Genomic DNA, 17,090 nt, shown 5'->3' with positions numbered 1-17,090 from the left:
CCCCCCCCCCCCCAAAAAAAAAAAAAACCAACCTTGCACAGAGTTGTTGGGAGGACCGACCTCGCTTCCCCTCCATCCCTGGCTTCAGGGAGACGGGTGCAAGGGGATGTCTGCAGTCACAGAGCACCGTGGGTGATCAAGTAGAAAATAGTTTTGATTGCCTGCCTTGCAATTTTTCGAAGGCTTCGGGGGGGATTAAGAACCCCCCCCCCCCCCCCAAAAAAAAAAAAACAAAACAAAAAACTAGAGCAAAGCATGAAGCAAGCAGAAAGAACTGCATGCTGTTCGGTGACGGCTGTGACTCGCATGCAATCACAGATTTCCCCAGTGGCAGGGGAAGTCTTCTCCAGAGGGTTTTGCCTTCATTGTTTTGTCATCTCTCTACGGACTAGCTGTGATTTTTAAACACACGTCAGATCCTCGGTTAATTTCCCGTAAATTGAAATTGCTTAAAAGATCCTGCAGCAGGGAAGAGGAGTCCTCGGGAGAAAGAGAGATAGAAGCAAAACAGGCTGCATTTCCACCCTAGGCACCTAAAAATCTGGAGTCGTTCAGATGGTGCTGGTGGCTCTTAGGATCACACGGGAAATTATTTGTTGGACATTAAAAAAAAAAAAAAATTGAAAATAAGAATGTGCCCAGAAGAATTGGAAGATATCTGCTGCGTTAGGCAAGAATAGGATCAACCTGGAGGGAGATGACCTTGGCCTGGACCACGGGCGGTGTTGAGGTGCACGTGCGCTCCCTAAATGCTTCTCTCCTGCTGCCACTTCTGGCTATCAAGAGCCCGCCTCCATAAAGTATTCCTTCTCTTCTTACAAACCGCTTAATTTTTCGTTACTGACTCCAACGGGGAGCTCGGCAAAGCGCTCACGAAGCCCGCCCGTGAAAACCAAGCTGTGCGCCAACGCGGAGTAAGAATGGACTGATGGGCAAGAAAGAGCTGGGTAACCTCAAGGCTGTCAGCAACAGAAGCGCCACCCAAATTCCTGATGCAAGAATGAAAACTTGTTCACGTTTTTGCTGAGGATTTTTGCTTTGAACAATAGCTCGCTACCGAGGAGTGACAAAGTAATATGAAGACTCCAAAGGAGGCGGCCGTGAAAATGTAGATGTTATAGCAGAAACCGCTTCAGTGGAGGTGGGGACGCATTGATGCCGTCTTCGTGGTACTTCTCGAGAATAATTTTTTGACACGATTGGTCCAGAAAGATTCACCCGGGTTGTGGTGGTTTCAGGAAAGGGCTATTAGGATGCTCAGAAGACCAGCGCACTGACCTCACGAGCGGAGGCCAAAGTTACCTCTAAATGGAACCGAGCGAGCTTGGGTGCTGTCAACGGTCCAACTGCAGCAAGAAATACCTCCACGGGGGCTAAATTATTGTCAAGACTGTTACCATACTCAAGCTATCTAATTAAAAGCTGCTCCCATATCTCCGCTCGCCACCCCGCCCACAACAACAGTAACGATAAGGATGAGGGAGTTGGGTTTGCTCATCCTCCCGGGTCCCTTCCAACTTGAGATGTTCTGTGATTGTACGTCCAGAGGGAAGCTCTGATGTACGTCAGGGCACCGGCACGGAGCAAAAGGCTGGCCCAAATCCCTCCTCGAAGGCAAAACACGGGTGGGCACTGATCGTTCCAGAGTCATCCTGGGAAAAAATGGGGCTCGGCAGCAGGGCCTTTGCTTGGGTGGATTAATTCAGCTTATGGCTGGTGCTTTGGTGTCTCCTGAAGTAGCCACGACCTCTCAGAAGCCAGATTTATTTTTACAACCAGAGTCTGTCCGTCGCAGAGCAGAACTCGGAAAACCCAAACGAGAGGGGAGGGAGAGAAACCGCTCTGGGCCCCGCAGCCATCCCACGTTCGGAAACTAATGCAAGAAACGTCAGTCCACTCTGGAGCCAGCTCAACCTCTCGAGCTCACGCCAGTGCACGAGAAATATGAATTTTGGTGGGGTTTGACCTTTGGTTAACCGGCAGCATCACTAGCGAGGGCTTACCTGAGCGCATGTACAGATTTGCACAAATTTTCTGCGTTTCTGGGGGCTCCCAGGGCAGTGAAACAAATGCCCAAATCCCCAGTTTTCCTTTTTTTTTTTTTTTTTTTTTTTTCTTCTAAATAACCATTCCAGCCAGCAGCAGCAAGGATGAGTCAGTGGCAGGAACCCCCTGGTTTGCAGCAGCCCAGAAAGGCGATAAAAATCTTGATGCAGCTGCTGATCCTACCAGCACGTATCATTGACATGCCACAATTAAAACGGACAATAAAATTAGCTTGTCTCTTTAGTAGGCAAGTTGAAAGTTTGGGGGTTTGATTCACTTTGGATCGAAGAGAAAATGGTGGAAGAGTAAATTGCTTCCCAGAAATACTTTATTTTCCAGCCTATTATTGTTGTTATTAGATCTGCTGGTTGGTTTTTTTTTTTTTTTTTATTGTTGTTACTTTAGAAAAGAATTCACGCCTCTGTGGCTCATTATAAAATGAGATATACCCTGACTCTCGAGGTACCAACTAATTGGACCGCTTCAGTTCAAAACCCTTCCGCTCAAGCCCATTGGAAAAACCACCTAGAAAATTTGTATACGTGGCCTATTTTTTTTCTGAGAGTGAGTTTGCTGCAGGTAAAACCCAATTTTCTGCCTGCCAGACGCGACCTTACAATATTTTAGTCTTTACTGCCGCATCAGTTTCTCAAGCGGATTTTTTCTTTTTGCCTTTTCTCCTCCTGGATTATAAAGGCACTGAAATATTTTGGATTTAAACTGAGTGGCAACCGAATTTCCCTGCGCACGCAGCCTGGTCCCGGCCTCTGCTCTCTCCTAAACCAGCTGAAGGAAGATTTGGTGTTGCCACGCCAAGGCGATGGGATGGTTCCCTGGGTCTAGGAGTCATTTAGTGCCAATAATTTTGTCTCTATTCCTCCTTCTTTGAGGCTGACCTATCCGGGCAAAGATAAAATTCAGCCGATGTGAAAATGTAGCTACAAGCTTGGGAGAAGCACTCGGCGTCATTCCGTCCAGGGCATAGATGAGCCATTGCAAACCAGGGACCGTAGGAAAGGTGACTGGAAGAAATCATGATAACTTGACGTTTCCCTCATTTTAAAGCTCCTTTTCATTTATTTTGAGGTATTTGAAGTGTTGTTTGGACAAAACCTTGCTCAGAGCAGGGGCTGTATGTCAAGCCTGAGTCCCTTCAGCGCGCCACGGATTTGTTTCTGCTTCCTAAAGAGACCGCTGAAATCTTTTCAACGGGAGAGCAATAAATACCAACCATAGTGTGTTTTCAGAGGCAAACGCTGAGTTCCCTAAATAAAAAACAAACACCGTATCTAAAACCACGGCGGTTTTGAGGCTTTGCCCATCAGGAGTGGTGGGGGAAACAAGCTGGAGCTGAGCACGTGTCACGTCCTGCTCAGACGAGGGAGACAAGTGACTCGGATTCGTAAATCCCCGACGGAGCGGGCAACGGTGAGACGAGTCTCAAAGTCCACGCACAGACATTTATTAATTCCCCACAGTGTACTAATTGGACACACGATAATTTGCTAAGTATATAATGAATTATGGCAAGCGATACAGCATGCCTTACGTTACTTAAGGGTAATAAAGGGGAAAAAGAAAAGGAGATGGAGAATTGAGAAATAGAGATCATGGGTCCGGGATCCTGCGTTGGTCTCGTCCAAGTTTCTCAGGGATGCATCCCTCTTCTTCATTTCTTCGCATCCTCTTTTTCCTTCTTTCTATTGTTTATTCCGGTTTTTCTTTCAATTTACACACCTGTCGTGGTTTGGGCCTGATTGGCAGCCAACCCCAATGCAGCAGCTCTCTCTCCCTTCCCCTCCGGCAATGAGAAGGGACAGAGAGCCAGGTTTGGGGTTTGAGACAGGACTGGGATGGGGGAAAAACCCCCTTTTATGATCACGAGCAAAAGGCAGACTCGTTAGGGGAAGAAAAAAAAGAACATACATTTATTACAGACACTAAGAACACATAACAGAGTAGGACAGTGAGAAGCATTGCCACATCCTGAGAACACCTTCCCCCCACCCCTCCCTTCTTCCCGGGCTCAGCTCTGCTCCCGATATCTCTACCTCCTCCCCCAGGGGCGCAGGGGCAGGAATGGGGGGTGCAGTCAGCGCTGCCACTTCCTTCATCTTCGGTGAGGGGAGTGTCTGGAACTTGTTCCTCCTGCTCCATCGTGGTCCCCCTCTCACAGGAGACAGTCCTCCACAAACTTTCTCCGACTTGAGTCCCTCCCACGGGCCGCAGCGTTCCCCACACTGCTCCGTCATGGGTCACTAACTTCCTCCGACTGGATTCCCTCCCACGGCTGCAGCCCTTCCCGAGCTGCTCCGGCGTGGGACTCCCCCGCATGCTGCAATCCTCCCAGCGCTGAATTACAGCAGCGGGGCTGCCTTTTCCCATGAGACCCCGGCCTTCTTCAGGCACAGAACCTTGATCATCCGAGCAGGAACAACAGGCCATAAATCAATGTCTGCTCCACCGTAGATCTTCATGGGTGGTGGGGGGGCCGCCCTGCCGTCTCACCACAGGATACAGGGGGGTCTCTGCTCCGGCACACCTCCCCCCTCCTTTCTTCTTCCGTTCCTCCACTGACCTTGGTGTTCACGCAGCTGCAGCAACTCCTCCTCACCAGTCCCACTGCCCGTCACCACGTCCCTTCTTAAATACGTTATCGCAGAGGCGCAGCCGACTGGCTCAATTTCCCAAACAGAAGTGGAGCTGACGTGGAGCTGGGGGAGCTTCAAGAAGCTTCTCACAGGGGGCCGCCCCGATAGCCCCCTCCCCTGCCACCAAAAAACCACCACTCACTCAACCCAGGACAACACCCTTTCCTTGGGTCCATCCCCCAGGCTGACCCACATACCTACGTATCGCGCGTACGGGGAGGCGTAAGGTGTTTATTCGCGGGGGGAGGTCAACTTTAATAAGCATTTTGTGGATGATGAAGCAAAAGCCACTCACCAGACAGGCGCCCCTGAGACTTGCCAAGCTGCAGGAGAGCAGAACCGTCCTCCCCCAGCCCCATCCTGCGCTCACGGGGCCGCCTTATCAGCCCCGGCCGCCGCATTATTCACCCCGTGACTCAAGTTTTGGGACTTGTGGGTGTTTGAGGTATTCCTCAGCTCGGAGGAGCTCCGCTCCCCCCACCCCTCAGCTCTTTCTCAGGCTGTTTCCTCAGCTCCTGTTTCGGGGGGGGGGGGGGTTACCCGTCAGCACCCACCGTTTTGCGGGAGACGGGAGCCCCCGACTCCGGGCCCGGAGCGTGCGAGGCCGCCCACGACCCTGCCACGCCACGCAAGAGTTCTCCAACTGTGACAGTGTCACCTCGGTGTGATGAGGGTCCTGCTGCCAAGGAGACAGAGTTTTCTCTCCAGTGAAGAACCGGTACAAGTTTTCGCGGCTGACCCCCTTTTTCTCCAGCATTCATTTCCACCGGAGGCAAATCAACTTTCTGCTATTTTTTGGGGGTTGTTTTTCCACCTGAAATCCGTTTCAAAGAAAGCAAAGATGGGCGATTAACGCCGAGCTCGGTCAGCGCCCTCCCCAGAGCAAGGTCTGGGGGACCCCGGGCCGAATTTTTGCACTGTCTTTATTAAAAACACAGAAATATTTTGGGAGAAAAGCCTGCCGGCGTGCAGGGGGAGGCTTCATTCTTGCTCAAAATAAAGCTTGTTGGGATTTTGCGTCACGCCGCCAGCCCAAAAATGAAGAGGAAACCTTGTCCCCAAAAACGGGGCTGGGTTTCTTCCTTGCTCTCAAGAAGAACAGATTTTCTTCCAGAAAAAAAAAAAAAAAAAAAAAAAAAAAAAGCAAAGAATATTACGGCTTGAACGCCGCAGTTGTGGAGGCGAAGGAATCCTGGTTTTATTACTTAGAAGTGATCGGTTGGAAATGCCAGCAATTGGATTTTTAAAGACTAAAGCTCAGCGTAAGGCAGGGAACTCACAACGGGACCGGTGCGGTAATCTTGCTCTTTAACGCTCAACGCGTGTGATGATTTGCAGTGGGGCAATGTATAAATAACAGCATTTTCTGCGTGAAGAGAGACTAATGCGGAGATTCTCCTCGAAACCATCGGCGCTTACACTTTTTTTTCTTGGTGGAAGATTTGCCTGTGAGCTAGACATCCCTAACAAGAGCGTGCGTGTGTTGTAAAATCGACATATAATTTCCTTTTTTTGAGCCCGACGTCAGTGGAGGGCTGTATTGGGATAGACAGACCTGAGGATTTATGACTCGTCTAACACACTCTAGACCCCTGTTAAACACAGAGAATTGGTTTCCATATGACTTCATTTAATGGCTAGATAAAATTCAGATTACACTGTGCTACTCAGTAATAAAAATTCATGAGACAATATTTCGCGCAGACAGGATACAGTAAAATCAAAATGATTTCCCCGGTGCTCCGGGGATGTAATAACTCAAAACCCTCTTCAACGCTGTACCCCTGCGAGTTTGGCCTTTCCTTGTCGATGAATTCAATTCAGGAATTGGCATTGCTTCTTTTGTCAAGGAGAAACGCGGGATATTTCATTTCCTTCTAGTTTTCGTAATGTATTTACCGGAGTTATTGTTTTCTGTGCTCGCTCCCAGCTCTGTGCAAACCCGTGGGAGACCCGGCACTGGAAGGCATCGCAAGAAAAGCTTTCTTTTTTGTATTTTGAGGATAACAACTCGTTTTTAGGAGCGATGAGAGAATCGGGGTGCAGGGGAGTGTGATGGGTGGATGGCTGGGGGAGGGACCGGGGGTCTCCATGGAGGCCCATGAGCGATTTATGCCAGAAATCAGGCTGATGAGCTCTGATTGCTGCTGGCAACTGTAATTTCTGGTTTACTGAGCTGTCATTAAGCAGCTGATATTTCTCTGATCAAGCTGGACGGTACCTGAGGTGCCTCAATGAACACCCACCCACCATGGGGGTGTGTAGTGGTTTGAGCCTGGTCGGCAGCCAAACACCACGCAGTCACTCTCTCCCCCTTCTCTTCTGGCAATAGGAAGGGACAGAGAGCCAGGCTTGGGGTTCGAGATGGGACTGGGGTGGGGAAAAATCCCACTTTATGGGCACGAGCAAAAGGCAGACTCGTTAGGGGAAGAAAAACATAGAACATACATTTATTACAGACACTAAAAACATGTAACAGAGTAGGACAGAGAGAAGCATTGCCACATCTTGAGAACACTTTCCCCCCACCCCTCCCTTCTTCCCGGGCTCAGCTCTGCTCCCGATATCTCTGCCTCCTCCCCCAGTGGCGCAGGGGCAGGGAATGGGGGGTGCAGGCAGTGCTGCTGCTTCTGACATCTGTGGTGGCAGGAGCTTCTGGAACTTCTTCCCCCGGCTCCAGCGTGGTCCCCCTCTCACAGCAGACAGTCCTCCACAAACTTTCTCCAACTGGAGTCCCTCCCACGGCTACAGCCCTTCCCGAGCTGCTCTGGCGTGGGACACCCCTGCATGCTGCAATCCTCCCAGCGCTGAGCTACAACAGTGGGGGCTGCTTCTTTCCTCAGAGTCCCGGCCTCCTTTGGGAGTATTCCCCTTCATTGTTCATGTGGGAACCCCCACAGGCCATAAATCAGCGTCTGCTCCACCGTAGATCAATATGGGTGTTGGGGGGGGCCGCCCTGCTCTCTCCCCACAGGATACAGGGGGGTCTCTGCTCTGGCACACCTCCCCCCTCCTTTCTTCCTCCGTTCCTCCACTGACCTTGGTGTTCATGCAGCTGCCCCAACTCCTCCTCACCAGTCCCACTGCTCCTCACCACGTCCCTTCTTAAATACGTTATCGCAGAGGCACAGCTGATGGGCTCAGTTTAGGTGCAGAGGTGGAGCTGACTTGGAGCTGGGGGAGCTTCGAGAAGCTTCTCACAGGGGGTCTCCCCTATAGCCCCCTCCCCTGCCACCAAAAAAACTCCACCACTCACTCAAACCCAGGGCAGGGTGGCCAAGGGACGTTGGTCCTGCCTCCCCGTGACAGGCTGGTGAACAAAAATACCTTGTGAAGCTGCTCAAATTGCACACAACTTTTTGTGAGGTGCCACTATTTATCGGGGAAGCTGCAGGCAATGTGTCCAAAGATCCCTCTGACACCCCTCCAGCATCACCAGACAAACCCCCGGCCAGGGGCTCGTCTCTACTCCTGCCCACCAAACTCTGGGAATTGAAATAGTCCCAACTCTCAGCTCCTGGGGTCCCTTTTTGGAACAACCAGCCATCCAAAGCGGATCCCCGAGGGCAGGTTTTCACCATCGCCATCAGCCATGCTCCTGGGGAAAATATTAAATCTGGAAGCAGCGATGTAGTTAGAAGGATCAATTTTTTTGCAGTAAATGTTAGCAAGCTATATATATATATTTTTTTTTTTTTTTTTTTTTTTTTCCCCAAAAGATTACTAAAGCACTTTTTGGTAAAGAAACAAAAGGGCATGGAGGAATTTTCACATGAAATTAATTCATGGAGGGGTGTGTGTGTGTGTGTGTGTGTGAATTTTTTCTTATTTGCACATGAAGTCAGTAGTCTGCTGTAGCATAATCATGTTTTTCTTGGCACAGCCAGACTGTTATGAAAGAGAAGGTGGAGCTGGTTGGAGTACCCTGTAGGTATGGGGTGATGATAAAAAAAGGGGTGTCTGGGGTTTTGGGGTGCCTGAAATCTGTCTTCTATTGAATTGAGCCGCGTGGTGCTGCCAGGGTTCCTTGGTGCCACCATCCCCTCCAGCAGCACCCCGGGCTGTTCCCTGCCTTGGCCCTGCATTTCCATTTCGGCTCTTGAGGTGGAAATCCAGAATTCCGTATTCCCATCTCCCCGGTAATTGTTTTGGAGAATCACAGTGCTTGGTTTTACCTTGTGAAATTTAGCAGATGTGAGCCCGTCTCTCATCTAGAATCATGCTCCTGCTTTGAGGAGGAGGCTCTTTCAAACACAGGTGGTTTTCCCTTTGGCTCTCTGTGTTTATTTGCATCTCGTGCTCCGCAGCATGAAGTCTGTCCCGGCGCTCCTGATGTGCTGTGGGTAAGCTTTATCCTCATGGTAGAGCTCTCAAAGCTGGTGAGGTCCCAGCTGGTGCCATCCCATGGGGAAAAACTTCACGAAACACCATCCCTACTTGTCTTGGTTGGAGGTCAGAGGGCTCAGAGCACCACGCAGCTTCTCACTCCCTCCTTCCCCCCCAGCGCTGAGAAGGAGAAAATAAGTAACGGCTCAGGTTTTCAGATAGGACAGGGAGGGATGAATCACCCATTATCGTCATGGGCAGAAGACAGACTTATTAGGGGAAGAAAACAGAACATAAATTTAATACAGACACTAACACCATCAACACTTAACAGACAGAGTAGGACAGTGAGAAGCATTGCCACATCTTGAGAACACCTTCCCCCCACCCCTCCCTTCTTCCCGGGCTCAGCTCTGCTCCCGATATCTCTGCCTCCTCCCCCAGTGGCACAGGGGCAGGGAATGGGGGGTGAAGGAAGTGCTGCTGCTTCTGACATCTGTGGTGGGGGGAGCTTCTGGAACTTCTTCCCCCGGCTCCAGAGTGGTCCCCCGTCTCACAGCAGACAGTCCTCCACAAACTTTCTCCGACTGGAGTCCCTCCCACGGCTACAGCCCTTCCCGAGCTGCTCTGGCGTGGGACACCCCTGCATGCTGCAATCCTCCCAGCGCTGAGCTACAACAGTGGGGGCTGCTTCTTTCCTCAGAGTCCCGGCCTCCTTTGGGAGTATTCCCCTTCATTGTTCATGTGGGAACCCCCACAGGCCATAAATCAGCGTCTGCTCCACCGTAGATCAATATGGGTGTTGGGGGGGGCCGCCCTGCTCTCTCCCCACAGGATACAGGGGGGTCTCTGCTCCGGCACACCTCCCCCCTCCTTTCTTCCTCCGTTCCTCCACTGACCTTGGTGTTCATGCAGCTGCCCCAACTCCTCCTCACCAGTCCCACTGCTCCTCACCACGTCCCTTCTTAAATACGTTATCGCAGAGGCACAGCTGATGGGCTCAGTTTAGGTGCAGAGGTGGAGCTGACTTGGAGCTGGGGGAGCTTCGAGAAGCTTCTCACAGGGGGTCTCCCCTATAGCCCCCTCCCCTGCCACCAAAAAAACTCCACCACTCACTCAAACCCAGGGCAGGGTGGCCAAGGGACGTTGGTCCTGCCTCCCCGTGACAGGCTGGTGAACAAAAATACCTTGTGAAGCTGCTCAAATTGCACACAACTTTTTGTGAGGTGCCACTATTTATCGGGGAAGCTGCAGGCAATGTGTCCAAAGATCCCTCTGACACCCCTCCAGCATCACCAGACAAACCCCCGGCCAGGGGCTCGTCTCTACTCCTGCCCACCAAACTCTGGGAATTGAAATAGTCCCAACTCTCAGCTCCTGGGGTCCCTTTTTGGAACAACCAGCCATCCAAAGCGGATCCCCGAGGGCAGGTTTTCACCATCGCCATCAGCCATGCTCCTGGGGAAAATATTAAATCTGGAAGCAGCGATGTAGTTAGAAGGATCAATTTTTTTGCAGTAAATGTTAGCAAGCTATATATATATATTTTTTTTTTTTTTTTTTTTTTTTTTCCCCAAAAGATTACTAAAGCACTTTTTGGTAAAGAAACCAAAGGGCATAGAGGAATTTTCACATGAAATTAATTTATGGAGGGGTGTGTGTGTGTGTGTATGTGAATTTTTTCTTATTTGCACATGAAGTCAGTAGTCTGCTGTAGCATAATCATGTTTTTCTTGGCACAGCCAGACTGTTATGAAAGAGAAGGTGGAGCTGGTTGGAGTACCCTGTAGGTATGGGGTGATGATAAAAAAAGGGGTGTCTGGGGTTTTGGGGTGCCTGAAATCTGTCTTCTATTGAATTGAGCCGCGTGGTGCTGCCAGGGTTCCTTGGTGCCACCATCCCCTCCAGCAGCACCCCGGGCTGTTCCCTGCCTTGGCCCTGCATTTCCATTTCGGCTCTTGAGGTGGAAATCCAGAATTCCGTATTCCCATCTCCCCGGTAATTGTTTTGGAGAATCACAGTGCTTGGTTTTACCTTGTGAAATTTAGCAGATGTGAGCCCGTCTCTCATCTAGAATCATCCTCCTGCTTTGAGGAGGAGGCTCTTTCAAACACAGGTGGTTTTCCCTTTGGCTCTCTGTGTTTATTTGCATCTCGTGCTCCGCAGCATGAAGTCTGTCCCGGCGCTCCTGATGTGCTGTGGGTAAGCTTTATCCTCATGGTAGAGCTCTCAAAGCTGGTGAGGTCCCAGCTGGTGCCATCCCATGGGGAAAAACTTCACGAAACACCATCCCTACTTGTCGTGGTTGGAGGTCAGAGGGCTCAGAGCACCACGCAGCTTCTCACTCCCTCCTTCCCCCCCAGCGCTGAGAAGGAGAAAATAAGTAACGGCTCAGGTTTTCAGATAGGACAGGGAGGGATGAATCACCCATTATCATCATGGGCAGAAGACAGACTTATTAGGGGAAGAAAACAGAACATAAATTTAATACAGACACTAACACCATCAACACTTAACAGACAGAGTAGGACAGTGAGAAGCATTGCCACATCTTGAGAACACCTTCCCCCCACCCCTCCCTTCTTCCCGGGCTCAGCTCTGCTCCCAATATCTCTACCTCCTCCCCCAGAGGCGCAGGGGCAGGGAATGGGGGGTGAAGGAAGTGCTGCTGCTTCTGACATCTGTGGTGGGGGGAGCTTCTGGAACTTCTTCCCCCGGCTCCAGAGTGGTCCCCTTCTCACAGCAGACAGTCCTCCACAAACTTTCTCCATCTGGAGTCCCTCCCACGGCTACAGCCCTTCCCGAGCTGCTCCGGCGTGGGACACCCCTGCATGCTGCAATCCTCCCAGCGCTGAGCTACAACAGTGGGGGCTGCTTCTTTCCTCAGAATCCTGGCCTCCTTTGGGAGCATTCCCCTGCATTGTTCATGTGGGAACCCCCACAGGCCATAAATCAATATGGGTGTTGAGGGGGGCCGCCCTGCCATCTCCCCACAGGATACGGGGGGGTCTCTGCTCCGGCACACCTCCCCCCTCCTTTCTTCCTCCGTTCCCCCACTGACCGTGGTGTTCATGCAGCTGCAGCAACTCCTCCTCACAAGTCCCACTGCCCATCACCACGTCCCTTCTTAAATACGTTATCGCAGATGCACGGCTGATGGGCTCAGTTTAGGTGCAGAGGTGGAGCTGACTTGGAGCTGGGGGAGCTTCGAGAAGCTTCTCACAGGGGGGGGCACCCCTATAGCCCCCTCCCCTGCCACCAAAATCCCCGCCACTCACTCAAACCCAGGACACCGCAACATTGTCCTCTTGCTTTAATCGAGTTTAAAATAAATTATTTCCTCTGTACGTCAGTTCTGCACGAGCTTCCCTCCCATCTTGCTCTTTCTCAGCCTCGTTCAGAGACGAGCACCTTGCTTTGAAGTGAGTTTTTTTTTTCTTTTGCTCTTCATGAGCAGAAGTGACCGCTTTTCTTCTGGCCGTGGGGGCTGCCGTGAAGTCCAGCCTCTGCCTCCAGCTCCAGCGTCACCGGCAACACGTCCACCCTTCCGTTCGCTCACCTTCCATTCGTTATTATGATTAATAAAATCCACAATATGCTAATTATACACTCTGCTGCCTCTTTTCCTCCTTTTGGCGAGCAGAAACAAGGTGCAGGTGGTCCAGCTCCGGGCACATCAGGACCTTGCACGTATCCCCACACACCAAGGAGTAAAATGCAGATAAACCACTAAATAATCTTCAAATAAACCCCTGTCTGTAAAGCTCCAGAGAACCAGAGGAGACTAAGCAGCAGAAAATTCACCGCATTTAGCTGTGCCTGCGGGATCTTTTTACCTTGGGGCCTGGCCTGGACGTGGTGTTACTTAGTTAATTATGCCCGGGAAATCTTCCTGATGGATTTCTTGCTGAAAAGACCCAACTGAAAAGGATGGTTGTGGTTCAGGGGAGGACGGATGGAAGAGCTGCTCCACAGCTTGCTAAGAATAGGAGCGTGACACCCGTTGCAGGAAGAAGCTGGTTTGTAAGAATTTATTATTATTATTATTATTATTATTATTATTATTATTATTATTATTATTATTATTATTATTATTATTATTATTATTATTATTTTTATTTTATTTTTATTTTTATTTTTATTTTTATTTTTATTTTATTTTTTATTTTTTATTTTTATTTTTATTTTTATTTTTATTTTTATTTTATTTTTTTATTTTTTATTTTTATTTTTATTTTTATTTTTATTTTTACTTTATTTTTTTATTTTTTTATTTTTATTTTTTTTTTAATCGTCTCATCTGCTCTGCTGACACCACCAGTGAGTCCCAGAACAAACCAGTTCCCCCTGCCCCGGGCCACCAGCACAGCAGCCTCGGGGCAGGGATTGCTCCCGGCGGTTCCCCGGGCTGGCGGGAGGCCGGCATGAGTTACCAATAAAGAAATCAGCAGAGAAATAAATCAATTGTGAGGTTGAAATAGTTTTAAGAGCGAGATGTGAGGAGCTTAAATAAGCCCATTAAAAATGAGGTACTGCTGTTTGGTTTGGGCAGCGCGGTCGGGTAACGCTTTGGAAAACTCTTTAGGTGATTGCCACCTTTATTCGGAGTCTGCAGTTTCTTCTCTTGAGGAGCAGCCATTGTTTAGGATGGGTTTGTTTTTTTTTTTTTTTTTACTTTTTATAGAAAGCCAGGCTTGCTGTTTATTTCAGTGGGATCTGGATTTAAGCAGAAGTTGCAGCTTGCTGCTGTCCCTCCCTGTGACCGTGGGTGGTGGTGCTGCTCCCAGGAGCCCCGAGCATCCTCGCTTGGAGTCACCGAATCAGAAAAGCTTTGGGTTTGGCCCAAATTTGGAAATAGGAAGAAGAGAAACACATGTCCTTACACCAAAAAAAAAAAAAACAAAAAACAAACAAAAAAAAAACACAAAAAACCCCACAAAAAAAAACACAAAAAAAAACCCACAGGAAAAAAAAAAACAAAACAACAAAAAAAACCCCAAACAAAACACCAAAAAAACAAAACACAAAAAAAAAAACAACCAAAAAAACCCCCAAAAGAAAAAAAAAAAAGAACAAATCCTAACGTCTCTCAGAGTAACTTCTCTCTTCTTGAGATTATGAGCACTGTAGCATCATGCTTAATTATTTATTTATTTATTTTTATCTTTTCCTTATATGTTCCTCTAATGCCCAGAAACCCACAAAGGTCGGCTAGAGCCTGCTGTGATTATATTACATTAAGATACCTAATTAACCCTCGGAATTCAGTGTATTAAGAGGAAATGATCACACTCCTTTAATTTCTGGTGCAGAAGGGAAGGTCAGAAAATTGAAGAGGCATGCCACGAGTCTGAGAGAGGGGGGGGAAAAAAACCTGTAAAGCCAGGATTTAACAAATCCTTGTGGATCTTTGTGCAGCTGCTTCCCCACACCATCTTTGCAGGGCAGTTAAATGCTAAAAAACCCTCTTTTTTTTTTTTTTTTTTCTGGCACGGCGCTCTCAGCTACTATAAATCACGACTATTGCCTGGCTAACCCTCGTGCTGGGTCGGCGTCCTTCAGCGCGGGGGAAATCATGCTCCTTAATTAACGCTTCTATTTAACGAGCTTGTAGGAGCCAGGCCTGCCCGTGAAGAAGCCAAGAGTCTCTTTGCCCCGTGCCCCGACCTGTCAGCCCCAAAAAATTGGGATTATTGGGTTATTTGCCGCTCATGCGACGCAGCATGCCTCCCTGCGAGCCTGGTTTTGAGTGGGTAGAGGCGAGGTGGTTTGGGGGTAATAAAGGCCTAAAAAATGCAATAAAAAACCCTTGACAGATTTGATTATCTGGCCATCCTCCGTCCTGGCCTGGGTGAAGCAGGAGAGATCAATGCGAGCGGCTGCAAGCCCGGTGCAAGTCAGCAGGAGAGAGAAAGCATGGGAGAATACCAAGAGAAGAGGGAAAAATCAACATTAAAATGAACCCTGAGCAGCCAGCGAGGGAGGATGAAATAAATTATTAACGTGCCTTTGAGGAAAAGGTTAAACGAGCTCTGGAGGCTGCTGTGAAGCGACTCTTGAGCTGCTGAGGAAAACTCGTCGGCCGTGTGTGCCGGCGAGACCGAGCAAATCCAGCGGTGGAAGGGAGAATTGATAACGGGAGTCATTCCTCCGGAGGGACCTGACCACCCCGGGCGTTGGGGTGATGGGGAGCAGCTTTGCCCTGGACATTGGGGAACCTGCTGCCATGAAGACGGCTTTTAAACTTAGAATTTTTTATTTATTTTTTTTTTTCCCCCCACGCTGGCGATTAAATGTTGCCCTTGCTCATCACCGAGTGGAATTTGGGACCGAGGAGATCTTTTCCGACGTAGCTCCTTGCGTGGTATCGGGGCTGGGAAAGCTAAAAGGCCCACAGGTCACGTCACGGACCTCGTTCCACGCTGTGGGATTGTTCTCCCCTCTACATTTGGCTACTTAAAATCTAAAGTTTTTACATAGGTCCAGAGTAAATGCCCGCTGCGCGCGAGCTCTGCACAAGTTACGCACCAAATTGGCGGCGATAGGGAGCGGAATAAGGATTCTCCAGGGGAATCATTTCCACCTGGCTCTTTCCAGAGGGTAATTCTGAAGACGCACGCTGGGCAGAGGAGCAAAACGGCTGAATTTGCCGTAGGCGAGTGGCAGCGGGGGGCCCCGGGGTGATTTTCAGCGCGGGGTTGGAGCCGGCACCCCAAGGGCTCTGGGGTCTGACGTGCGTCAGCCCGCTTTACCGCGTCGCCTCAAAATGTCGTTCGGTATCCCTGAGCCAGGGAACCTGCTGGAGAGTTTCCCCCCCCAAACTGGAATTATTTCTGCCTCCCCCGGCCCAGGCTGGAAATCGGGGCTGGTTTCTTTTAAGAACAACTGGCTGGTGGGATGGAGCTACACCCATCCTAGGTGGAGGCAGGACAACCCAACTGATGTTCTCCCAGTGGCCTTCCCACCCTCCTTGATGCGATTCTCCTCTACTGTGGTATATCCATATATACCTTAGTTTAGTTCAGGAAGCTTTTTCTTCTTTTTTTTTTTTTTTTCTTTCCTCATTTTGTTTTTCTTTTTTCTCGCTCTCGGTGAGTCGATGTGCAGCAGCGGCCGTTTGAAACGCCCTTGTCAACACTTCTTTGTGTTTTAATTGACTCGGGAGATGTAGGACACAGAGTAAATGGCAGGGTTTAAATAATTAAGGTGCTGCTAATCCTCCAGAAATGTCAGAAAGTCCCTAAGAGATACCACATGAGATCCTCTTTCTGGTGAATTGGCTAATTAAAGGGATCCTTTTCATTGAAAATAAATAACGGCGTGCGGCTGTCAGCTACAGCACGCTCGCCGTGGGGAAAGGAGAGCTGTTGGGAGATGAACGCCTCTCACTGAAACGTGGTCTTTTCATGTGACAGGTACAAATATTTAGAGGTAAATCCTACGGCTGTTTGGCAGGGATGTGAACGATGAGCAGGGGAGCTCGCGGTTGAAAGCGAAGGCCGTGCGACTCGAGATGGAGGCGAGGGGGTCCCAGAAGCTGCTGGGGAGCTGCAGGTGAGTGCAGACCACGGATGGGGGCTTGTGGCCAGCTCTGCCCAAGGCAGAAATTAGTAAGGGACCATAAATTAAATCCGTTAGGGCGGCTGAGGTTGCCTACAGGCTGTCGGGGTGGAGCCCTCAGGTTTGTCCAGCATAGGTGAAACTCGGTGGGACGTAAACCTCATTTATCTGTGCCTCATCCATCACCGTGCCAGTTTCCTTCTACGTCCTTCCGAAGGTGTCTCTGGTTTTTGATAACGTCAAAAAACAGGGTTGGGCTTTGAATATTATGTTCTGTACACAGCTGTACCGTGAGTTGAGAAAGTGGGGTGGGAGCTAACGAGCGGAAAATTTCGAGCGTGCAGAATTATGGCCCCAAGGCATTTCGCTACAGACAAACCGAGCAGTTGGAGAAAAATATATTTCCTTTGAGGTTAACTTTTCATTGCGAGAAACAAAAGGCGTTGCTAACAGAAATTTGAGGGCTGTTCTGCCTTGGAGTTTACAAAAGCGAATAGATGCCAGGGA

Source organism: Tyto alba, unplaced genomic scaffold (assembly GCF_018691265.1).
Source record: "Tyto alba isolate M040663 unplaced genomic scaffold, T.alba_DEE_v4.0 Super-Scaffold_42, whole genome shotgun sequence".
Taxonomy (NCBI): domain Eukaryota; kingdom Metazoa; phylum Chordata; class Aves; order Strigiformes; family Tytonidae; genus Tyto; species Tyto alba.
This window is presented reverse-complemented; position numbering follows the sequence as displayed.